Here is a 25,620-nt window from a genome sequence, read left to right on the forward strand (position 1 = left end):
TATACAACGAGAAATTCATTTAAAAAGTGTTAACCAGGGGGACTTCCCTGGTGCTGCAGTGGTTAAGAATCCAATGCAACCAAAAAAAAGGGTTAACCAGGTATAAAGTTGTTAATTAGGTAACTGAAAAAGTAAGAAGGAAACTAAGTTATTGCCAAGGTAGTAACTGCTGGAAGCAGCTAGTACCCTGGGGCTGGCGAAGGGATGGAAGAGATTAGAATTATTAAAACGTAATAATTTTACCTAATTAATTAAATTGTAATTGGAGGAGAGGGCCTGTGGAGCTGACGCTCAGATCTCTGGAGTGTAGGAGATGCTGCTGAGTCTCTGAGATGCAGCACCAAGGGGCTAGGTTCTACGAAGCCTGGGAAACTGCAGACTGGATCTCGCGGCTGCTGTGGGAAGGAACTCCTGCCCTGGGGTGAAGCAGTGTGGCTGGAGTGATGGAAAGCAGACAGGCAAGGAGCAAGTCCTGTCCTCCTCCGCCGGCCCTGCATCCTCCCTCCAGCGCCCCTTGTGGGCTGAGCCTAAAATAGCGCCCGCTGGCGATGCAGAAATGTGGTTTCAGCATCACAGCCTCAGCATCACAAGGCACAGGAGAGAAGGGTGGCAGCAAACGGAGGCTCAGAAACGTGCTTCAGGGCTCAGGGCTGGTGAACCGCTCCCACTCCACTCTATTACCCAGCCTTCTGCACCGCTGGCTGCTTTATGGCCACTTTGTTCATTTCCTACAGCCCAGGGGCCGACCTAGCCTCTTCTGGTACTTCTCTGCCCTTGGCCAGAGCCCTGGCCTCCATGGGAAGCACAGCCTGACATGCGGCCTTGGAGCTCGGGTCCCAGGAGCCCTGGAGCACGCTCTGTGCTCCCCCCCATGCCCCTGATCTCTGGTGACACATTCCCTGACTTGGCCTGAGCCCCTGTCCTGGCAGGCCCAACTTCTCAGTGGTAACTTGGTCCCTTCGTTCCCAGCTCAGCCCGGTCTGTCACCTGCCTCTCAGAAGCCTCAGGCACCATGTCTGGGCCAAGCCCCCGAGGCAGGTCCCCAGAAAAGCGGTCCGCAGGGGGCTTCACACGTGCTGGCCCATGTTCTGAGGGGCAGGACAGTGGTCCCAAGAACAAGGAGACTTACTCTGGGGTGGTGGGCTTGTGGGGGAGGAGGTGCCCTGTGCCACGCACCCATCCCACGCAGGCACCCCACAAAATATGTACTGGGGGCAGACTATGTGGCAGGCGCAGTGCTTGCTCTGAAAATACAGTGGTTACGAAGGTTCCATCATCCACCATGATGGGACTCGTGGCCGAGTGCAGGATCCAGACCACAGCCAAGTCGGGAGAGGAGACAGGCGTGAATTTCATTCTCTCAAGTCGTTAGTTTTCTTTAATTCCTTTAATTCCTATTCATTTCTATTTTGAAACTTCATTTCATTGGGAGAGTACATCCCTGGTGGATCGCCGTTCGTTCAGGGTTCCCTTTCTTTTTCTAGGGTTGCCTCTGGGTGCTGAAAGGCTTGTGTAGCTCCACGGACAACTTATACTGCAGGGTCCCTGAGTGCAGCCCACTGTCCAGCAGGTCCAGCCGCTGTCCTGGGGCTCGCTCAGAGCCCCTTCCTTGGGCTTGTGCTTTTTCAAGTTCTGGCCCCAAAGCAGGGCATCAGGCCCTCTCCCTGAGACCTCCCCTTCACTGGGCCTTGATGAATTTCCCATAAGTACAATCGTCCCCACAAGCAAATGAATCTCTAACTGCAAATTATATCAGAGCCATGAAGGAGAGGAGAGGGCACTCTGAGTGGAGAGAGAGCTTGTTTCAGTTGTGGAGGAGCCAGAAAGTTCTCCCTGAGGGGGTGACATTTGAGCTGAGAAGTCCAGGAAAGATCTAGAAGGATCTAGTGAGCAGAGGACACAAGAGCCCGTGTGAAGGCTCTGAGGGGGGAACAGGTGCCCTGGTCCGAAGGGCCTGTGGAAGCTGGTGTGAAGGGCGTGGGCCCAGCCGTCCTCTGAGGGAGTTCGCTGGGGTCCATCTAATCAGCGTCTCCCCAGCTGTCTCTGTCCTCCTGGGAGCAGGTGTGTGCTGTGTGGCCACCCTGCGGCTGCCCCGTCACAGGACTGCAGGGAACTGAGAGAGCAGCTCACGGTTTACACGGAGCTTCACCCCATCTGCTTCCAGACTCTGAGGTGGGGTCTCCTCCCCCGTGAAACCCTTCCGGACCACCCCCAGGGAGACACTACCCCAGGTCCTCAACCCACACCTGTGCGCCACCTGCGAGGTGGGTCCAGCTGGGCTTCTGCACCCCACCCCCTCTCACTCCGGGTCTTTCCCTCCCTGACCCCACCCTGAGGTTCCTCTTGTTTCTCTCCACTTTCACTGCACTTATGGTGACGAAACAAATAATGATGAAGGCTTTCACACTCAAGCTGAGAGGCTCCATCTGTAAGCCTTCCCAGGAATTTTGCATTTTTATTTTATTTTTTTCTGTTTTTAAAAACATTTTTATTGGAGTAGAGTTGATTTACAATGTTGTGTTAGTTTCAGGTGTACAGCAAAGTGAATCAGTTATACACATACCTATATCCACTCTTTCTCAGATTCTATTCCCATATGGGTCATTAGACAGTGTTGAGTAGAGTTCCCTGTGCTATGCAGTAGGTCCTTGTTGTATATCTATTTTTTATATAATGGCGTGTATATGTTAATCCCAAACTCCTAATCTATCCCACCCCCTTTTCCCCTTTGTTAACCATAAATCTGTTTTCTATATCTGTGACTCTATTTCTGTTTTGTAAATAAGTTCATTTGTATCATATTTTAGATTCTACACATAAGTGATATCATAGGGTATTTGTCTTTCTCTTTCTGACTTACTTCACTTAGTATGATCATCTCTAGGTCCATCCATGTTGCTGCAATGGCATAATTTCATTCTTTTTTATGGCTGAGTAGTATTCCATTGTATATATGTACCACATCTTCTTTATCCATTCTTCTGTCAATGGACATTTAGGTAGCTTCCATGTCCTGGCTATTGTGATTACTGCTGTTATGAACACTGGGGTGCATGTAAATTTTTGAATCATGTTTTTCTCCAGATGCATGCTCAGGGGTAGGATTGCAGGATCAGATGGTAGCTCTATTTTTAGTTTTTTAAGGAAACTCCATAGTGTTCTAAAGTAGGTATCTTATTTTATCCATTTTGCAGGTAAGAGAATTGGGATTCAGAGAGGTTAAGGGATCCATCCATCTCAACACAGTGAGGATGGTGTCAGACCCCAAACCCCTATCCCCACCGCCACACCCTGTGGCCTTGCTGTGTGTCCCATTGCCCCAGAGCCTCCAGGTCTGGGAAGGGTGTGGCAGCAGGGCCCTATGAATGGTTTTCAATCTATGAATTTTCATTCCATCCTTGGCCTTTGACCTCCTGGACCAGGGGTCGGGAATTTCCACAGGAGGTGTCCGAGTATCAAGTGTGATGCACCCTGACAGCTCCCCAGGTGTTCAGTGACAGTCTGGTGGAACCAAGCAAGGGGAGAATAGGGCCTTAGCCAAGGCACCCGAACCACCGGGAAGTGGAAAGGGCTCAAGTGTGTGGTTTTCCCGATGCATGAACGGGCAGGGCTAGGGGAGCAGCTGAACAATCCAGGGGTGGTGGGGGGCTAGGCAGCAGCTGGGCAGAGTCTTCCTGACCCTCAGGAGAGAGATGGCAGCTCTCCCTCTTTCTCACCCACCTCTTACTTCTGACCCCACCATGGAGGGTAAAGCTAGGAGTGGCTAATCCCTGTCTCAGTTCCCAGCACTCCCACTGCAGACATGACTAAAGAACACTGGGCTGCAAACCCCAGGGCACAACCCCTCTCAGGTCTGGAGCCTTGGAGTTACCAATCTTGTTACGTAGGGGAAACCCCCATTAAGACCATCAACAAGAGGGGTGTGGCCAAGATGGCGGAGCAGAAAGATCCTGAGATCACCTCCTTCCACGGGCACACGACAATTACAACTATTTACAGAGCAATATTGATGAGAAAGTCCTGAAGACTAGCAGAAAAGATCTTCTACAACTAAAATCTATAAAGAAGAAACCGTGATAAGATGGGTAGGAGGGGCAGAAACACAGCATAGTCAAGACCCATATCCCCGGGGTGGGCGACCGGGAGAATAATTCCAATTCCAGAGGTTCTCCCCAAGGAGCAAGGGATCTGAGTTCCACACTAGGTTTCCCAGCTTTGGGGTCCTGTACTGGGAAGATGAGACCCGAGAATGTTTGGCTCTGAAGGCCAGCGCTCAGAGGGCTACGGGAAACACAGTCTCCACTCCTAAAGGGCGCGCACAAAATCTCACGCTCCAGGACCCTGGGCAGAAGCAAGTAATTTGAAAGGAGCCTGGGTCAGACCCACCTGCTGGTCTTGGAGAAGCTCCCATCGGACAGCTCACTGCCACTGCCCAGCGTTATGAGAGAGTACCGTACTGCATACTGCCAGCCTGGGAAAAGATCAAAACTCAAAATTCCAAGTATGGTTTCTACTGAATGCGTATCACTTTTGTACTATTTTCAAGTCAAAAGACCGTAAGTTGAACCATGGTCAGTTGGGGACCAGCTGGAGTCTAACATTAGTGTAATTGCAATTTTCAAAGGAGAGAAAGAGAATGAAAGCTATATTTGAAGAAACAATGGCCAGAGATTTTTCAAGTTGGAGTATGATTATAAACTCACAAAACCAAGAATATCAATGAACCCCAGCACAAGAAACACGGATAAAACCACACCACGGCAGGTTATAATCAAATTGATCACAACCACTAATAAAGAGAAAATGTAAAAAGCAGCCGGGGAAAGAAGTTATGCTACATATGAAAATGAATCAGACGTTGCAATAAATTTCTCTTCAGAAAAACATGCAAAGGGTAGAGCAAAATATTTAAAATTTTGTGAAGAAACAGTAGCAACAACAACAATAATTTAGAAGTGGAAAAAGTCTTTTTAAATTAAGGTGAAATAGATTAGAAATAAGAAAAAATAGATTTTTTCAGACATACAAATCCTACAAGATCTGCATTTCCAACCCCATGCAGACTCCCAAAACATAAAAGAAAATACAGAGAAAATAAAACTCTGGAGAAAAGAATTATGTAAAACGTGTGGTTCCAACTTCTTTTTTTTTTAATTTAATTTTTATTTTATATTATAGTTGATTTACAGTGTTGTGTTAATTTCAGGTGTACAGCAAAGTGGTTCAGTTATACATATATCCATTCTTTTTCAGATTCTTTTCCCATATAGGTTCTTACAGAATGTTGAGTAGAGTTCCCTGTGCTATATGTGGTTCCAACTTCTTGATTTTTAGAAATGAAATAAAGATCCTGTAAGATTCTGTGAGCCCCTCTAGGACTTTCAGGTCCAGGCTTGGGGTCACTGAACGTTACCACCTGAGACATTTGGGATGAAGGGGGGAGATTCTGGGGGGACCAGGCAGGAGAACGGGTGAGGGATCCAGGTGGGGGGCAGGCTGGGGCCTTCGCAGGTTCTTAGGGAGGTATTACTGGCCCTAATTTGGAGTCAGGTCTGCAGACCAGCCCTATTCGGGATTCTGTGTGAAAGGAGGGGTTTTGCTAATTTAAACCCCAGCTTCTTTCCAAGAGGGATGGGTGGGGTTTAAGGAAAATCTCTTGCTGGGCTGAGACCAGAGCAGGGGCTGGAAGGGGGCTGAGAGAGAAACTCAGGGGAGCTGACACTCCTCCTGTGACACAAAGAAAAACTAGGATTTCCAGGAGATGGGAGAGTCTGGGAGGAAAGAGGCTGGAATGAGAGGGGCCGGGTGGCCTGGGATGAAGGGGCAGGGGCATACTCCATGTGGAGAAGGGGCTGGGAGGCTCTTTTTTTTTTTTTTTTTTAAATATATTTGTTTAGTTTTGGCTGTGTTGGGTGTTCCTTGCTGCACGCAGGCGTTCCCTATTTGCGGTGAGCGGGGGCTGCTCTTCCTTGCTGTGCACGGGTTTCTCATTGCGGTGGCCTCTCTTGCTGCAGAGTATGGGCTCTAGGCACGCAGGCTTCAGTAGTTGTGGCACGTGGGCTCAGTAGTTGTGGCTCACGGGCTCTAGCGCAGAGGCTCAGTAGTTGTGGTGCTCAGGCTTAGTTGCTCTGCAGCATGTGGGATCTTCCCGGACCAGGGCTCGAACCCGTCTCCCCTGCATTGGCAGGTGGACTCCTAACCACTGCACCACCAGGGAAGCCCTGGGAGGCTCTTAAGAACAGGATGAAGCCTGATGCTCTGTGTGTTCACCCCTCCTCTGTACTTACAGAATCTTTAGTACAAGGAGCCGAAAGGGAGGGAGGGAAAGAGCGAGAGAGAGAGCGAGAGAGAGAGCGAGAGAGAGCGAGAGAGAGCGAGAGAGCGAGAGAGCGAGAGAGCGAGAGAGAGAGAGAGAGAGAGAGAGAGAGAGAGAGAGAGAGAGAGAGAGAGAGAGAGAGAGAAGGAGGGAGGGAGGGAGCTGTCTCCCATCTGGTTTGTGGTGGGCTGAGCCTGAACTCGGGGTAATCCTTCAACAAATTCGCAGAAACCTTGGGGGACGCCTTGAAAGCCATAGAGCAGAGAACGGGGGTTATGAGGCTATTAGTCAAAGTGTCTTCAGTTGCTGCTCAGGAGAGAAGCGCCCATGTTTCTTTTCGACTAAAATGTGAGGGTTTTTTGTTTGTTTGTTCGCTTGTTTTGGTGATTCTGTACAGACACGACCCTGGCCCAACCGTTCAAGCGAAAGAAGGCAAAAGGTCCCGTTCGGGTGAGTGCAATGGGCTAAAGGCCCTGGGGCGCACTGTCGGGCACTGGGGCTGGGAATGTTGTGGCCTCGCCCTCCGCCTGGTCCTGAAGCATTGCCCAGGCCACATTTCTGGCCTCACCCTGGGCCTGAGCCTCTGCAGCTTTGATGACAGTGTCACCCCTGGGCTCTAGACCTGGCTGGGGACGCAGCCCTCCTCGCAGGGACCATTCCGGGTCGGCAGAGCCCCCCTGGAGCCCCGCCCCTCCCCGTGCCGCCGTCAGAGAACAGGCTGCCTGGAAAGGGTGTTTGTTCCTACCCAGAATAGTGTGTTCAAGGCTCATTTGCCCTCAACTCACCTGGCCATAGATTGACGGCTCCGATGCCTCGGGGCCTGGCTGGACAAAACTGGTCCCGGCCAGGCGGACCTGTCCGCTGGCTCGTCCCACCCCTCCCTCTGGGAGGTCTTTTTCTGGAGGGAAAAGACCTTTTCTGTCTCTCTGCAGCCTTTTCTTTGTCACTTCCTCTGTTTCTCACATTTTCTTTCTCTGCTCCCTGCTCCTCCCTTCTGTCCACAAGGGCAATATTTCTTTGAGAAAACCAGCTACTTTATTCACAAATGAGAGTCTCAGAATTAGCCCTCAAACCCTATCTTTGGAAAAAATGATGGGGGGACCCAGCCAGCCGGGGAGGGACTCTGGGGAGGGGGAGGTGCTAAAAGTGGATTTGGAGGGAAAATGTTCATAAGAGTTTTCAGTTTCTGTCTTTGACCTTGCCCATACGCCTCCTGCAATAATAAGAATAAATACATAAATAATAATAATGGTTAATCTTAAGGTCACAATTTACTGTCTGTCAGGCGCTGTGCTAGCTATTTCACGTATAATATTGTGTCCAATCACCAGAACAGTCCTACAAAATTGGCCTCATTGCCCCTTTTAGTGGTTGAGGAAACAGAAGCTCAGAGAGGTCACTCAGCTTTACATGGCAGCACAGCACCCATCAGACCCCTGCACAGACGTGTCCTCTGCACCAGGATGGCTGTGTGTGCTGATTGTTTTTGCTTTAGGAGTTGAGGGACGTGGGGAAAGGGCCGATGCCACCTTGTCATTTGCCTCGGGAGGGCGACATGGGGGGCTGTGGATCCCTGCCTGTGGTTACTCAGCTGGTCAGCAGTGATGAAACTCAAGCATCTGACATCCGGGAGAAGTGGGCGCAGGACCATTCTTGTGGCTCTTTCCCTGGTGTGTCGCCCCGACAAGCCCCTGCCCCTCTCTGAGCCCCACTTTCCCCATCTGAAAGCGGGGACCCTAGAATCCACTTATGGGGCTCTGTAGAGCCGTCTGGCTGGAGACACTATGAAGAAGGGCTTTCTTTTTCAAACTTGAATTTCATCATATAATTGACTTCTGCCTGAGACTTTCCTAGCTGAGAGCCCATCCTGTGAATCTTGAGGAATTAAGCAAAATGATGCTTCAAAAAAAAAAGCAGCTCTATGGATGTGGCTGTAATGAAGCTGGGTTCACAGGGTGTGTCTCTCCCCAAGACAACCTACCCAACCCCATGACAGAGGGATTGTCTCTTGATTTACAAGTGTTTTCCTTCACCTTTTATTGTCTTGTAATATTTTTTTGAAGAAACAGAAGAGTTTGTACTATAATTTCCTACAACCCGCTCCTTCCATTTCATCCCCGTGGTATTGTTTAACATCCTCCTCTGTCTCCTTTACTTGCTTTAAATTGGTAGAGCTAGCGGCTTGATTAGAATAGGCTTGGTTCGGAGTTTGGCCAAGCCTACTTCCTGGTTATTCGGAGGCACACGATACCTGGGTAGCTTTCTTTTTGTCATGTTGGCAACTCTTGGCGATCATTGCCTCGATCCATTAATTCATTAGCTTGCCCTCAGAGAGCCTGACTTAGCAGGTCTAGGCTAGGGCCCAGGAATTTGCATTTGGTTCCCCCCAATGGATTCTGTTGCAGATGGTCCACGGACCACAGTTTGGGAAATAGCTCTAAAGAATACTGAGCGGTCGGGGAAGGACCCAAGGCAGTGCTTTTCAGGGGCGTGTGTTTAAATAAAGGACGGCTGCAGGCAATGGCGAAGAGCAAGGGGGCAGGGCAGTGGGTTGGTCTGTCCAAGCAGGGAGGACTGCTTTATCACTGACCTTGCTGGGGATTTCTGGCATGTGGTGATAACACACAGGCCACCTGGTGTGTCTCTGCACCCGCCAAGGGACTCTCGCAGGGAGATGGACAGTAGAACGGGGGGCAGTGCCAGGCTGACTTATCTTTCATAACCAGGTAACTGGGAGCCACATCTGGTTCTTGAGCAATAGGAGAGGGTGTGGCCACGTCACAGTTTTCTCCTGGGTCTCTCCTTCCGCCTCCTGTTTTCGTGAACCAAGAGAACAGAAGTGGTCCAGGTTTCCTTGTTCCAAAGAGGCTTTCTGGAACCTTGCCTTGGACTCTAAAACCACTTACACTTTGTTCCTTGTCTCTTTGGTCTTTAAAAAAAAATCCTTCTGCTGCTTTCCTGGCATAGCCAAGTTGGGGCTGTTAATTAACTTGAGAATCCTTGTAAAAAAAAGATTAAGAAACGGCAAAGCGAGCGGGTAGCTGCGCTCCATTCCCAGAGGGAAAGAAAACATGTTTATGGAGAGGAGAGAGGACAAAGGATGGGGCTGCCTCTCTGTTCCACTTGGCTTTTATTAGGGGAGCATGAGGGCCGGGGGTGGGGTCACCTGGTCAGGGGGCTTGGCCTACATCTTTTTGGCTGAAGGGTCTGCTGGACTGTCCAGGCGACAGCCCCGTGCCATGTAGTCCCAGCTCTGCCGTCACTACCTCTATGAGCCTGTGTTGCCATCTGTAAAAGGGAGAAAATGCTGTTTTAGAAGGTCGGAGGCGGGAGCGTAAATGGCTTAACAGCATATCTGGCTAAATGTAGGTGCCTAATAAAGGTTTAAGTAGCGAGAGCCGAGGGCTGCTGTGAGGCCGGGGAGCTGCAGACAGAGGGGCTGATGCGTGTCTGTTTCCTGGTGGGGCTTCTGAGCTCGTCTGAGGATTGGCATAGCCGTGTTAAGATGCGATTCCATTGTGTGTTTGTTCAGGGCAAGGGCTGCATTGTATGAACATTTACACCCACTGGAGCTGTGAGAACACCTTGCTGGTACCTCTGGGAATAGTTACTCTGAGATCCCTCAGGCAAGGCACTGCCCCACATCCGGGCTCCCTGGGTAAAGGCTGAGTCCTATTCATTTCTGGGTCCCCGGCCCCTCCCAGGGGCACATGGCAGGTGCTCAATGAAATCACCTGCATTTCTTATGGAAGCACTTGTTTGCTTCAAAGATTACATTGCTTTAATTTTTTTTTTTTTTGGGCGGTACGCGGGCCTCTCACTGTTGTGGCCTCTCCCGTTGCGGAGCACAGGCTCCGGACACGCAGGCTCGGCGGCCACGGCTCACGGGCCCAGCCGCTCCGTGGCATGTGGGATCTTTCCACACCGGGACACGAACCCACGTCCCCTGCATCGGCAGGCGGACTCTCAACCACTGCGCCACCAGGGAAGACCCTGCTTTAATTTTTTAACGCTTCTTTACTTCATTATTTCCCCCAGAACATCAAAGTAATATTTTTTGGTTTAATAACATAGAAAATACAGAGAAGTTTGAAGAAATTACACATAATCCCACATAAAGTTATTTTCTAAGGTAATGCCTGCTTTCTTGTTAATATACAGTATAAATATCTATATCTATTTATCTATCATCGATCTATTATCTATCTATTATCTATCTTTAATCTGTCTATCTGTTATCTATCATCTATTATCTATCTATATCTATCATCTGTCTATCATCTATCAGTCTTTCATCTATCATCTATCTTCTATCTATCATCTATCTCTCTATCTATCTATCTAGCTATCAATCATCTATCTATTATCTGTCATCTATCTATTACCTATCTATCATATATCTACCTATCTATCATCTATCTATCTATCTCTATCTATCTATCATCTATCTGTCTATCATTTATCTATCTATTAATCTATCAATCTATCATCTATTATCTATCTTTCATCTGTCTATCTAATATCTATCTATATATCATCTATCTATTATCTATCATCTATTATCTATCCATCAATCACCTTCTATCATCTATCTCTCATCTATTATCTATCATCTATCTATTATCTATCATCTATTATCTATCTATCTATCATCTATTATCTATCTATATCTATCATCAGTCTTTCATCTATCTATCATCTATCAATCTTCTATCTATCATCTATCTTTCATCTATCTATCCATCTATCTATCTATCTTATGATGCCTAATGCCTGGTGTTTATTGAGCCCTCCCTCTGCCAGGCACTGTACTTAGCCATCTCAGCCGTTATCCTATTTGAAGGCAGGTAGGCTGGCTCTGGGGATAGCCCTTACCCCCACCCTGTCCCGCCTTGGTGATGGGGGTGGGGGGAGGATAAGGCATTAGGTGAAGGGACCGGACCAGCAGACGTTCTGGAGGCATTGAGAGAAGGGTGAGGTCCCCTGAACTAAAAGTGTCGGGGAAGGCTTCCTGGAGGAGGTGAGATTGAACCTGACCTGGAAGGATGGAAAGGGCTTCCTTCTACTTGAGCGTGAGAGCCCGGGAACCATTCCCAGCACAGGTGCCGTGTGACCATGGTCTGGAGGTGCAGGCGTGAGCTTCTGATTTTTTGGAATGCTGGTCTTATCACAGTCCCCCTCAGAGCAATCCCGGGGGGCAGGAGGGTAGGACTAGTTAAAGCCTGGATGCTGGAATCAGACAGGCCTGGCTGGAATCCTGGCCATGTCCTAGGGCCGCAGGAAGATCATGTAGCATCCTCGTGGGTACCTCGGGCAAACAACGCTGCCTGCTTCACAAGGAAGGTGTGAGAATCAATGACAGCCTGGTGCCCTGACTTGGAAGCAGCCTGGCACAGGGTCCGTGTGCAGTAAATGCCGTGGATACTAGCGGTATTTCCACAGGCCAGGGAGGAGACGGAGCTCACAGAGCCACTGGGCCCCTGCTCCCCAGCGGCCATGCTCCACCTTGCATGGAGACCCTGAGGTGCACACAGGGAGGATGGCCGAGCCCAGATGGAGCTGGTCTCGGGGGTAATGGGCTCAGGAGGGGAGCAGCCTTGGATGAGGCTGTCAGGGGCAGTGGTTACCGCAGCCCTCTGCACGGCCCGGCACACTTCCCTCCTTGCCTCGAGCTCACTGAAAATCCAGCCTCCCTTCAGGGTCAGGAGGCGTCTTAAGGTCTTGGCCGTGGTCTGGAGTAGACGACTGCCCATTCAGTCTCGTCCCGACTGCATGGCTGACCATACCCTCTGCTCTTTCCCTTGCAAAGGAGCTGGGGGGCCCTCTGCACCCCAAAGTGTGGCGGGGTCCTGCAACTCCACTCTCCTCCCCTCAGTATAGTGTGCCTCCTTTCCTGCCTTGCTGGCCCCCTTGGGAGAGGGTACACTTAGCCCAGCCCTGAGGGGCCAGCCAAGGTCACCCCGACTCCCAGCCCCCTCCTCTCTCTGACTCACCACAAGCCTATTGCACTTTCCTTCCTGAGCTTGGGGAAGCGTGGAGGGCGCGTCCCGGGCCCAGCGATGGATGGCCACACACAGGAGGCCCCGCCTTCCACTGGCCCCTCTGGTTCACTGTCTGGCAGTTTCAGCTGCTCCCATGACCCTTAGCCCCCGCAGGACGTGCTGGTCATTTTCTTTTATCACTGCTTTGTACCCCAACCCCGTTCATTCACCAGTGCTTTTCAGGCCAGAACTGAGTGCCTATCACCAAAAACGCCCTTGGCTGTTGGAGCAGAAACACGCGCAGCATTATACGCACGTTTCAGAGGTATTTGGACCCGTATTTTTCATCTCACCTATTTCTCTCTCCCCAGCATTGTGTCCCATTCCTACGTTTGCTGAGGGCATCTGCGTGTTGCTCTGCCCCGGACTCAGCCACCCTCTTCCTAAGGACTGAGCGGCTTCTGCGGGGCAGCCGGGGCTAGGCGAGGCTTGGGGAGTCAGACCTTACTGTGAGGTTGTGTCCTCCGGAGCTCACACCCAGGTCGATGAGACAAGACCTCTGTCTTCAGAGACACTTCCCACTGCCCTTTAAAAACTACTCTTCATTAAAGAAATTATACCCCAATAAAGATGTTAAAAAAAAAAAAAAAAACTACTCTTCATTTTGAAATAATCATAGACTCACAGGAAGTTGCAAAAATAGTGCAGAGACGTCTGTGTACCCTTCACCCAGCTTCCCCCAATGGTATCGTCTTACATAACATGTTCTCAAAACCAGGAAATCGACATAGGTACAACTTTACCGATCTATTCAGTTTGCATCATTTTTACATATCATGTGCACGTGCGCACGTGTGACTGTGTGTATCTATACATTTTAACCACAAATACAGGTTAAACATCAAGCTCCAGACCCAGTCCATCACTCCAGAGTCACACACCAGCTGTGTCCCTGCCTCGCCCTCTGCAACCCTGGCAACGACTAATCTGCTCTCCTTCACCGTAATCTTGCCATTTGGAAAGTTTTATATAAACAGAATCATACAGTACATAACTTTTTTTTTTTTTGGCCGTACCCCACGGCATACAGGATCTTAGCTCCCTAACCAGGGATCGAACCTGCACCCCCTGCAGTGGAAGCGCGGAGTCTTAACTGCTGGACCGCCAGGGAAGTCCCAGTATATACCTCTTGATTTTTGTGTTACCTAACATAAATATATATGTGTGTGTGTATAGAAAGTAAAACATTTAAATAGAACTGAAGGCCATACTCAGTTCCCTTCTCATCCCAGGCCTCAGGTCCTCCCTCCACATGCAAACTTTGTTAACAGTTTCTTGTGTTTCCTTTTAAACATTTTTATGCACATATAAGCACACAACTCCTTTTTGGCAAAATTGCAGAATACCCCCAATTCTCGTCCCTTAAACTGTGTTTAGATACAATTGAGATTGGTTAAAGTGATGACCTGGGTCCTCCTGTCTGGCATCAAACCCCTAGACGTCTATCACTTCTTACCTCCAACCGACCTCCCCCTGCACCCTCGCCAACCCCCTCCCATCCTAGTGCAAGCTGACCATCTCCTGCTGGGAGCATCACATCTAATCCTGCTTCCCCTGTGGCCCTCTGTGGCAGTGCTTCTTAGCCAGGCACTTTCCCCATCAGGGGACACAGGGTAAGGTCTGAAGACATTTTTGGTCAGGAGGAAGGGGTGCTACTGGCATCCAGTGGGTAGATGCCTGGGATGCTTTGAAATATTGTACAATGCACTGCACCGTACCCCCCACCATTTAGAACCCTAGCACAAAGACTCATCAAGCCCGAGATGTCATTTAGAGGTTTTTTTTGGCCATGCCATGCAGCTTGTGGGATCTTAGTTCTCCGGGATGAAACTCAGGCCACGACAGTGAAAGCGCCAAGTCCTAACCACTGGACCGCCAGGGAATTCCCCTTACCCGAGATGTCATAGAGCAGAGGTTGAGACACCCTGGTTAGTGTCTAGTGCAGCTGCCAGAGGGTCACTCCTATGCTCAAAACCCTTCAGTGTCTTCCCAGCTCTCTTGGCATCAAATCCATGAACTACGAATGACCTATAAGGCCCATTAACACCTCTGACCTCACCTCTCCCACTTCTCTGCTCCAGCTTCACTGTCCGGTCTCCTGACCCTCAAACACACCAAGCACACCCCAAACTCTGTGCTTGCCCAGAGGGTCATGTGCTAGGCTTCACCGCTGTATCCACGGCCCTGCTTTACTGTCATCCTCTAGGGAAAGCCTTCCCGGACCACCTGTCTAAGACACCACTTCCCAGCCGTTCCTCCCCTTGCCCTCCGAGCATCTGTCTCCATCTGACATTTATTTGATTGATTTTTCATGGACTCATTCTCCCCGTTACAATGTAACCCCTGTGTGTTTTGTTCACTAACGTATCCACACCCCTAGACGAGTACCTGGGACATAGTGGGCTCTCAATAAATACCTGTTAATAGGTGAATCTTGGCCGAACACCTCACGTGTGCCCGTGGCCCACTCTGAGCCGCGCGCACAGACCAGCTCTGAGGGATGTGCTGGGAAGCCATCAGTCCTGCGGTCCCCAAACCTATGCCACCACCCTCCCCCTGACACACCTGGGGCTTGCTCTGTTGCTCTTTAAAGCATTTGCTTACAGGTATAGCAGCTCCAAACTGTTTTTGCTGGTGACGTTTCAGATGACTGCTGTATTTAGTTTCGGACCTGGAGCTCCCTCTGTTTTCGTTCCTTCATTCTGCTGCCCGGGCCTGACATCGGGGGCCCTCCTCTCTGGGGTGGAGGAATGAGGAATTTGCTTTGCTTGTGTTGGTCCCCTGTTGCCGCTAAATAAAATATTTAAAGGAGCTGCCCCCTCCCTCGGGCTTAGGAATGCTGCTTTTAGGGCACAGAACAAGCCTGTCCTAGTGTCCAGACAGCCAAGGACAGACACACGGATGGGCACTCCCTTCTCACCAATCGCAGAGGACAGCTGGGGCTCTGGTGAGGTGGTCGGCCCATCTCCTGGACCAGGTCTGAGTGGGCAGGTCAGATGCAGCCTGGGGGGTACGGGTAGGGTCTGGTGGGAGCTCTTCCTGAGGTTGGGGCCTGCTCTGCAGACCTGGGCATCTTCTGCTGGCCTCTGCAATGGCTGCTGCCACTTACTGAGGCCCGGTGAGGGGCACAGCCAGAACCCACAGCCAGCGACTGATCCTCATATGCCTCCCACCTTCTGTTCCCTTACCTGTTGAATTGAAACAATACAGTATCTGACTCACAAGGTCCCTGGGGTCTTTTTGTGTTTTTTTAATTAATTTTTATTGGAGTATGGTTGCCTTACAATGTTGTGTTAGCCTCCATTCCCTGGGGTATTTGAATGAGACGATATGTTTTAATTTTTTTAATTGAGACTTAATTCACATATAGTAAAATTGGCTCTTTTTTGTGTGCAGTTTCCTAAGCTTTATGTAACCATCACCACCTCAGTCGAGATATAGAGTATTTTCATCACCCCCCAAAAGTTTCCTCGTGCCCCTCTGTAGTCAAACCTTTCCCCCACCCCAGACCCAAGCAACCCATCTGATTTCCGACCCTGTCATTTTGCTTTTTCCAGAATGGCATATAAATAGGTATGTCATCCAATAGGTAGCCTTTGGGTCTGGTTTCTTTCATCTTTCTAGCAAAATGCATTGAAGGTTCACCCTGGTTTCTGCATCCTTTTCATTGCTGAGTAGTATTCCGTCGTGTGGCTATGTCACAGTTTGTCATCCACTTATTGAAGGACTTTGGTTGTTTCCAGAATTTGGTGACTATAAATAGAGCTGCCATAAACATTCCTGTACAGGTTTTGGGGTGAATATAGTTTTCATTTCTCCAGAGTAAAATGCCCAGGATTCTGACTACTGGGTCATACGGCAAATGTATATCTGACTTAAGGAACTGACCAACTGATTTCCATGGTGGCTGTACCACTTTGCATTCCCACCAGTAACGTTTAAGAGTCCCAGTTTCTCGGCATCTTTGCCAGCACCCAGTTTTGTCTCGTTTCTGCTTTTTAACTTTAGTCATTCTAATAGGTGTGTACCGTCAAGTTGTTTTTTATCTGCCAATCATTGGTTCCCAGTTTTTGCAGGCAGTATTGAAATGTGGGTGGAAAACAGGGCGCTGGAATCAAACCAGCTGGGTTCGAATCCTAACTTGATTATTTACTGTTTAATTTTTCAGCTTTCTTATAGAAAAAAAAAAGGAATTCAAATGGGGTGGTCGAAGGACTTAAGTGTTACAATATAGGACAATGACTTAGCTTTCTCAATACGAAGCCACTGTCATCACTAGAGTATAACATTCCTGATCTCTAGTACCCCAACAAGCATCAAGGTGGGTGTTCTCATGCCCATTTTGTAGATGAAGACATTGAGGCCCAGTTAAAAGACCACATTTCCCCATCTCCCTAGCAGGCAGATATAGACATGAGTAAGTTCTGGCCAATGACGATGTAAGCTCAGGCGTCACGTGGGACTTCTGTAAAGTCTTCCTAAACAGGAATGAGGCATATCTTTTTCTCTTCCTCCTTCTGTCTGGGATGCAGGCTTGTCGGCTGTACCTCTAGCAGCCTTTTAGGACCACCAAGTGATCTTCGAATTATAAACCAAGGGCTGAGGACAAAACAGAGGTGCCTGGGGCCCTGATGGCATCATGAAACCATCCTATTAACCCTGGACTGCCCATCCCTAGATTTCTTTTCTGAGAAAAATAAACTGCTGTTTCATCCGAGCCAACAACAGAAACACAAATTTTAGTGGCTTACAACAATAAGCATCTATTCTCCTGGCCATGGTTCTGCAATCAGCGGAGGCTCGGCTGACTTAGCTGAGCTTGGCTGTAGCTCTACCCGGAGCTGTAGGCTGGCTGGACTTGGCTCTAAGCTGAGGGTTGAATTTAGCTCTTTTCCTCATGTGTCCCATCATTCTTGGACCAGCAGTGACCCAGCTTCACAAACATCTTGAAAGCCTCTACTTGCACGCTAACGTGAGCTAAAACCTCCCCCATATGCTCACGTGCCGTTGGTCAAAGCACTTGGCCAAATCCAACATCAGTGGGGTGGGGAAATATATCCTTGCTGTAATGGGAGCCACGTGCCAAGGAGGATGGCTACAGGGGGATGTGAAAAAATTGGGAACAGTGTTACCATACACTGCAGCTACCCTGGAGAATTACCGTCGTCTCTGCCATTTTCCAAGATGGCGGCGACATGATGTTGAATATGGGATAGTGCTCATGAATAATGCATGTGCAAAGCTTTTTAATGAAAAATAGTGGAGCTTCTTCATCCGAAAAGCAAAATACCACTTTCCCACCCAGACAGAAAGCTAAGGCAGAAGCAGGGAGAGTTGACTTCCGATTTCTGGCCAGAGAGGGAGTTGATGAACTTCTCAAGCATAAGGCTCGTGTGCTTTTTTTTTTTTTTTTTTCTGCATACCTTCCCCAATACCGGGCACAATTCCTGGCACAGAGTCAGGGTCAGACAAACTTCCACACATTCATTCATGAATATTTCTGATTCAGTTTGTTATCACCAAAGATTCAGTAAGACTGTCGTTAAGTTGATATAGAACAGGATTTCTTTTTTTTATTGAAGTATAGTTAATTTACAATGTTGTGTTAGTTTTAAGTATACAGCACAGTGACTCAGTTATGTATGTATATGTACAGTATATATGTATGTTCAGTTATGTATATACACATATATATATTCTTTTCAAATCCTTTTCCCTTATAGGTTATTGCAAGATACTGAATATAGTTCCCTGTGCTATACAGTAGATCCTTGTTGTTTATCTATTTTATATAGTAGTGAGTATATGTTAATCCCAAACTCCGAATTTATTTCTCCCCACCTCCCAACAGGGTTTCTTAACTGCTGTATTATTGACATTTAGGGCCAGATCCTTCTTTGTTGTGGGAACTGCCCTGTGCATTGGAGGACGTTTGGCAACATCTCTGGCCTCTACCGGCTAGATACCAGGAGTACCCCTCCCCAGTTGTGACAACCAAACTGTCTCCAGACTTTGTCAAGTCACCCTTGATGTAGAGAGAAGAGCTTACATTGTCCATCCTCTCAATTCTCAGAAGAATGTTCAAAGTGCAGAAATTTAATTTAAAATGATAGAGGGAGGGCTTCCCTGGTGGCGCAGTGGTTGAGAGTCCGCCTGCCGATGCAGGGGACACGGGTTCGTGCCCCAGTCCGGGAAGATCCCACATGCCGCGGAGTGGCTGGGCCCGTGAGCCATGGCCGCTGAGCCTGCGCGTCCGGAGCCTGTGCTCCGCAACTGGAGAGGCCACAACAGTGAGAGGCCCGCGTACCACACACACACACACACACACACAAAATGATAGAGGGAATTCCCTGGCAGTCCAGTGGTTAAGAATCTGCGTTTTCACTGCCAAAGGCACGGGTTCAACCCTTAGTTGGGTAACTAAGATCCCGCAAGCTGCGCGGAGTGGCCAAAAAAAAAAAAAAAAAAGATAAAAATGAAAAATTGTATCAAAACCGTTGAATTGCATCCATATATTTGCAGCTAAGTAACTTGGAAGTTAATTTTGCAAGTTTGGAGACATTTTATGCAATTTCTCACAACTTTAGAGACAATGGCCAGTACAGGGCAGTTTCTTGAACTGCAGGCATCTCTGTGATGGTCACCAGGATTTTATTCTGGTTAAAGGCATAGGATTCTCAATGAGTGGACAAAATTCCATTCTTTCACTTGACAAATAGCTGTTGAGGGTCGGCTCCCAGCACTGTTCTTGGCACTGGGAATACAGCAGAAAATGAGATGCATCTCTTCCCTTGTGGAGCTCACATCCTAGTATGAAAGAAAGCAGTGAGCATATAAGCACATAAATATTTAGCATAAACATTTTAGTTACAGGTGCTGGGAAGAAAATAAACAGAAAATGACTTGAGTGGACAGCCATTTCAGGCGGCAAATGCTAGGAGGTGGCCTTTGAACGTGGAGGTTTGGGAGAAGAACAGTCCAGACAGAAGAAAAGCAGTGGTTTCTTTCCATGGAGCAACATTACACAGGATGCAGACTTACCTTCTCACCCTTTCCTTCTTCTTCTCCTTTCTTCTAAATAATCAACTGAGATTATTCTAGTCCAGAGACCCCTATCAGATTCCTTTGCCCAGAAACTTCTGTCAAGCAGGCGTTGTGTCTGGCCAATTCCCCCCGCCTCCCCACCTTGGGCCTCAGTTTCCCCATATGTCCAACGGGAGGGTTGATTCAGACACTCGGGGACTTTTCTGGGCAGCGGGAAGAGAGGCGTTATGGTGCCTGACCTGGGTGTGAATCCTGGCTCCAATGTTCTCCAACAAAATAGTTGTGGCAAAGTGTGTCTGCCTCTCTGACCCTCAGTTTCTTCAAAACAACACTCTTGGGAAGGGATGAAGTGCCCCGAGTCCAGCTTGGTGCATCTGAAGCCAGAACCCTGTCCCTGCACCACTCAGACCCCCAGGGCTCCAGACTGGGACCAGGAAAGGGCTCTGTGCAGAGCCAAGGAGCCCGGTTAGAGCATCCATCCGACGTTATGATGACCTTGTTCGCGGCTTTCTGGGTCCTTCAGAAGGCTCCTCAAGCTTTTGCGAGTCCTTGGGTCCAAAAGGCTTCACTGTGGACCTAATGTCAGGAGAGTGAAGGCACATCCGGGCTTCCTGCTCCTGGGGGCGTGTCCTCGACAGTTCTGGAAAGTCAAACACAATTACGTGATCGTTGGAATATCCTCGTGATAGGAAATGTGTCCTGTCCATTTGGGCTTCCCACGTGTTTGGGTTTTGGGAAGGGAGGCATTTTCTGAATGGAAATCAAGACCAACCCAGGTGGCCAGGTTTGGCTATTGACAGTAACCGAGGTCCTGCCGGAGGAGAAATTGGTGGGAAGGTGTGGGGAGCAGGTGAAAGCAGGGGAAAAAGGAGCCAACAGGGATGGGGGAGGGAGAGGGACCACACGCCCTGGGCATCAGGTGGTCAGGACCGCTGAAAGTCCCCACACCCATCAGAACCTCGCCCTCAGAACCCAGGCTTAGTTGGGGGCGGTCTCCCCTTCCCAGACTCCCTGGAAGAGAGCAGTGACTATGTGACCTAGGTCTGGCCAGTGACATGTAGGGGTGCTTACCTCGTATGGAGCCGGATGCCACACCGGAGGAGCAACAGCCGTCTTAGGGGCAGGAGGGAGGAGGCCACGTGCTAAGGATGGTAGAGGAAAAGCCCGAGTGTACCTCCCCCTGGTGCGTGGGATCACTGTGCTGGCCCTGATTGCCCATCCCTGGACTTCTTGATACTCGAGAAAAAGTAAAGCCCGCTCAGTTAAGCCCCCAGTTGGGTTCTTGCTGTACCCAGCGGGACTCAGTGCTAACAGACTCCGTGTGCCATCCGAACGCTCCAGATCCTGGGCTGGGCACCCTGCCGCGTTACTTCACTCGGTCCTCACAGCCCCCCTGCAAGGGTCGCATCTGAGCCCCGTTTGACAGATGAGGAAACTGAGGCTTGGAGAGGTTTCCCCCGCCTCAAAATCCTACGGGTAGTAAGTGCTAGAGTTGGGGTTTGAACTCCAGAGCCACCTGATTCCAAATGCTGCACGCCGTACCCCACACTGTCACTCGAACCATGAATAGTACTCAGGGTTGCAGAACTGACCGTGGGTCTGAATCCTGGCTGTTCACTTGCTAGTCCTGTGACCTGGCGAAGGTTTTCGGTACATCTGAGCCTCAGTTCCTCCTCTGGAACCGGGGGTAATAGCAGGACCTACTGCACAGTGTCATAGTGAAAGGGGCACTGGCTACATGGTGATCCCTGACTTCCTCTGGCTCTGTGGCAGTTCTGCTGGGCTAAATGCATTTTACAGTGTCCGGCGATCCTCCCCAGCTGTTGCATCAGCTTCTCTGAGGTATTGTATCCTCTCTTCCCAGGTGAGGAAACTGAGGCTTGGAGAAGGTGAGGACCACTCTGAACCTCAGTCTCTTCATCTATAAAATGGAGGTGAGAATACTAACTGCTTTATTTGTTATTATTGGATTAAATGAGATAAGATACAGGCCGAACTCAGACAGTGCCTAACACATAGTAAGCACTCAATTCATGGAGCTGGTGCTATAATTTGTTATTATTATTACAAAACTCCGTGCTGGCCATGCCAATCATCTACTTCATCACTGCAGGGGATTCCAAGGGTGGATGTGCAGCCCAGCTCAGGCTGAGGCAGGCCTCCACCCTACAGTGAGCCTCTGTGTGGCTTTGCTGAGACTGAGCTCACGATGGCGAAGCCTGGCTGGAGGCCAGGCCCGGATCAAGCCCATCACAGCTCTGCCCGACCCCTGGGGACCAGCTGTGACTCCCCACCCCAGACCTCTCCATTCTCATAAAGGCCTTCCTCACAGATGCTTGGGACAGATAAAGAACCGGCTCTGTTCAGGCCCCACTGCCAGGGGCTACTCCTGATTTATGGAGAAATTCCACTGTCTGGGGTGTGACCTTGCCTCGATCCCTGCAGGCACCTGCTGAATACGCCAGTGGCAGGGCCCCTGGCTGTCGGGTCACCTTTCTGCAGGGCAGTCGGGGAGGGGGGCCAAGATACACACAGACACACACACACACACACACACACACACACACACACACACACACACACTCTCACATTCACTGTGAGCGATGCTGTGGGTTCCGGCTCTCAGCACGGTGCTCGGCACACAGTAAGGCTTTAAGGCCTTTTTTCTGTGTGGATGGATGGACGGATGGACAGATTTACACAAGACCGACCCGTTGAGTGTGTGTTCTGCAATGCACGTGTTCAGCCTCTGTCTGTTGAGCACCTACTGCGTGCAGGCTGTGCTCTAGGCACCACCCGTGCAGTGCAGAGCAAGGCTACACAATCCCTGCTCTCCAAGGGCCACCAGTCCAGGTGACAGGTAAACGAGCAGAGGGAGAATGGCGGCTCTGGCACCCCTGTTTCCCAGGGGAAGCCCGTGTTCCTCCATGGCTGATGGCGGCATCTTCTCGTTCTGGTCGCCAACGCAGGGCTGGGACTCAGGCCGACCCTGTACTTACCACCTGGGAATAGGCTCCTCCCTCAGCGTTGTCCCCAGGCCCCTGGCTTGCCCCACACCCCGGACCCAGATGCTCCTGCAGCCTTGGGAGAAGACACTGGACCTCATCCAGGGTTCTCGCTGATCCAGGGCCGTGAGGGGATGCGGTCGCTGCCCCGGAAGTTACCACCTGAGCGTCAGACAGAACAGGCCCGTCCAGGCCGTGAGAGGCAAGTGGGAGACAATGCTCACGGCCCTGAAATCGACAGGTTGATGGCGTGCCGGGGCTGGACCAGACCGGCGTGCAATGTCCTCACACCCATTTCATGGTGATGACAGCTCCCCAGTCGTGAGATGAACGAACAGGTGCCGAGAGGGCAAGTGACTTGCCCGGGTGCCGACAAACAGGGAAGAGTCAGGGTTCCAGCCCTCTCCTCTGCTGTTTGCAAAATGTGAAGCCAAGCACGAGAGATACAGGCACAGCGAACGGCCAGAGGGTCCAGGCCGACTCTCGGAGGACGGGGCGCTGGGGTGAAGCCTTGGAAATGGGTTTATCTGAATCGAAGGTGTGGTGGTGGGTGGAGCCTGGGCAGGCACCACACAAAGATCACAGGCTCCTGCAGTGACAGTCCTTGCCGTATGTGTGCTATGAGATTAGGCCCAGAGGGGGCATCTCCTTGCGGGAGGCCACAGAGCGCCGCCATGGCAGAGCCAGGGCTAGAAACAGTATGCTTAGCCAGGAATCACAACAAACTGAACAAAAACCAAAACAGAGAAAAAACCCAAAGCAGTATTTTAGTCCACCAGGTACTGCAGTTAGAAAAAGAAAGCATCAGCCCCCCCAGTCATGTGGTCTTGTGGGCAAAACAAGTGGCCCTGGGTGTCACCCTGGCCTTTGCACCCAGTCCCACCTGTTCCTGCCCCCCTCTCCCTGCACCCGAGACCCAGGGGAACAAATGCTGGGGGAAAACACCCTAGGCCTCGACTTTCCTGAGGCTGAAAGTCGAGTTGCCAAAACAAACTTCTTTTGTCTTTCCTCGTTTTTGTTTCCATGTTTAAATAATAATAAGCTGAAAATGAAGCCATTGTGCTCAGGTGTAGCCCTGTCAACATGCCTGCTGAATCCTGAGTGTGTCTTCTGAGGCAGCTGTCTGGCCGGGCCTTGTGGCGCATCTGGCCGGGGTCCCACCCCCAGATCGGCACCCTCCCAACTCTGGCACTGCCACGATTTTCCCTCCTGCGTCTCATCGAAACTTCTCCACCCAGGGTCTCACTCGGGTCCATTTCTCTGCTAAGAGTATGTGACAGCTCTCCCCAAGACACTGCTGGTTGTGTGTGGTTCCAACCCTGTCAGACAGGTTGCCTTTTAGAGACACAGACTTTCCCAATCTTAAAGTGCGGATGCTTCTTAAGCAGTGGCATTTGGGTAGCAGCTGCGAGGGGAATTCTGTTACAGAGGAAGGGTGTTGGGAGGCCTCATGTCATGTAAGTGCACGCCCTCTGCCGGGCCCCGGTCCTCTTCTGCCTCTTCCATGGCAGACCGGGCAGGCAGCCTCACTCCAGACCTCCGTGGCCTGCGCAGAGATGCCCTCGATGGCAGGGCTGACCTGCTTGACTACCGCTGCGTTCTCTACTCAGCAGTGACCTCTCCGGGGCTTCTCCAGGAATCTTCCTCCTTCTTCCACCCCTGCAGGTAGCCCAGGGAGCCTGGTACCCAGTGGATGCTCCATGGGGGTCACAGAACTGAGCAGGGGACAACTGAGCACCCTCTCCTGCAGTCTGCACCCGTGGCAATCACTCAGCTTGCTTCTTTGCTTGCAGGCCTCTCCCTTCCCACGTGGGCTCTGATGCTTCTAGGGCAGCGGGAGAGGCCATGCTGAGGATGGGGAATCCCACAGCCCGTGGCCATGGGCCATTCATTTAACCTCTCCGACGCCCTGCTCTCCATCAGCATGTCTTACAGGCGTGGGGAGCGTTCAAGGAGCTAATGTCATCAAATGCATCTTTTTTTCTGAGTCCACATATAAGCTCTATCATATGATATTTATCTTTCTCTGTCTGGTTTACTTCACCTAGTATGACAATCTCTAGGTCCAGCCATGTTGCTGAAAATGGCATTATTTCATTCTTTTTAATGGCTGAGTAATATTCCATTGTATATAGAAAGAGACCCACAGACACAGAAAACGTATGGTTCACAAAGGAGAGAGGGGGTAGGGGGAGGGATAAGTTAGGAGTTTGGATTAACATGTACACACTACTATATATAAAATAGATAAACAACAAGGACCAACTGTAGAGCACAGGGAACTCTACTCAATATTTTGTAATAACCTATATGGGAAAAGAATTGGAAGAAGTATATGTACATGTAACTGAATTGCTGTGCTGTACACCTGAAACTAACACGATATTGTAAATCAACTATACTACAACAAATAAAATAAAATAAGATAAAAAGTTGCTCGGTAGAGCTCCAATTTGTAGTAGGAGTTTAATAAAGGAAGGTGTTCCTCTGTATTTATTATCTTAAAACATTTTTTTACTTATTTATTTGGCTGCATAGGGTCTTAGTTGCAGCATGTGGGATCTAGTTCCCTGACCAGGGATCGAACCCAGGCCCCCTGCATTCGGAGCGTGGAGTCTCAGCCACTGGACCAGCAGCGAAGTCCCTGGATTTATTATCTTAAAAGGCAGCAGCAGCTAAGAGCTACTGAACACGTGCCACATGCCAGGCACCGTGCTGAGAGCTTTCACACTTCATCTCCACGCCGGTGCTATATGGCAGCTGTCTTTCCTGTCCCCATTTTACAGAAGAGAAAACTGAGCTAAGCTGGACTCAAGCCCAGGATTAGCATCTTTCACATGCTGGAGATTATTCCATGAACTCTGTCAAACCCCAGGGCCAGCCCTTGCCTTGTTCCTCCTGCCATCAACATAGGTTGTGGAGTAAGGGGAGGATGCCCTCGGTCCCCAAAGTCTCAGCCCCGCATGACACATGCACACACACACGTGCACATAGGTACACATCTGCACACACATACAGGCACACACGGGGAGGCGAAGGCCTTTACAGAAGTGGAGGCTCTGCCAGGCTCTCACGTGGGCAGACGTGGGTGCTCTCAGGGTGGGGTAGGGAGGGCTGCTGCCTTGTTCTCAGCTGTCCCTCTCTGGCTGGGTGGCAGGAGGAGGGTCCCAGATGTGGGATGGAATCAAGGCAGTGGCCTGGGGTGTCTGGCTGC

The sequence above is a fragment of the Orcinus orca genome, chromosome 7, assembly GCF_937001465.1.
Source record: "Orcinus orca chromosome 7, mOrcOrc1.1, whole genome shotgun sequence".
NCBI classification, from domain to species: Eukaryota; Metazoa; Chordata; class Mammalia; order Artiodactyla; family Delphinidae; genus Orcinus; species Orcinus orca.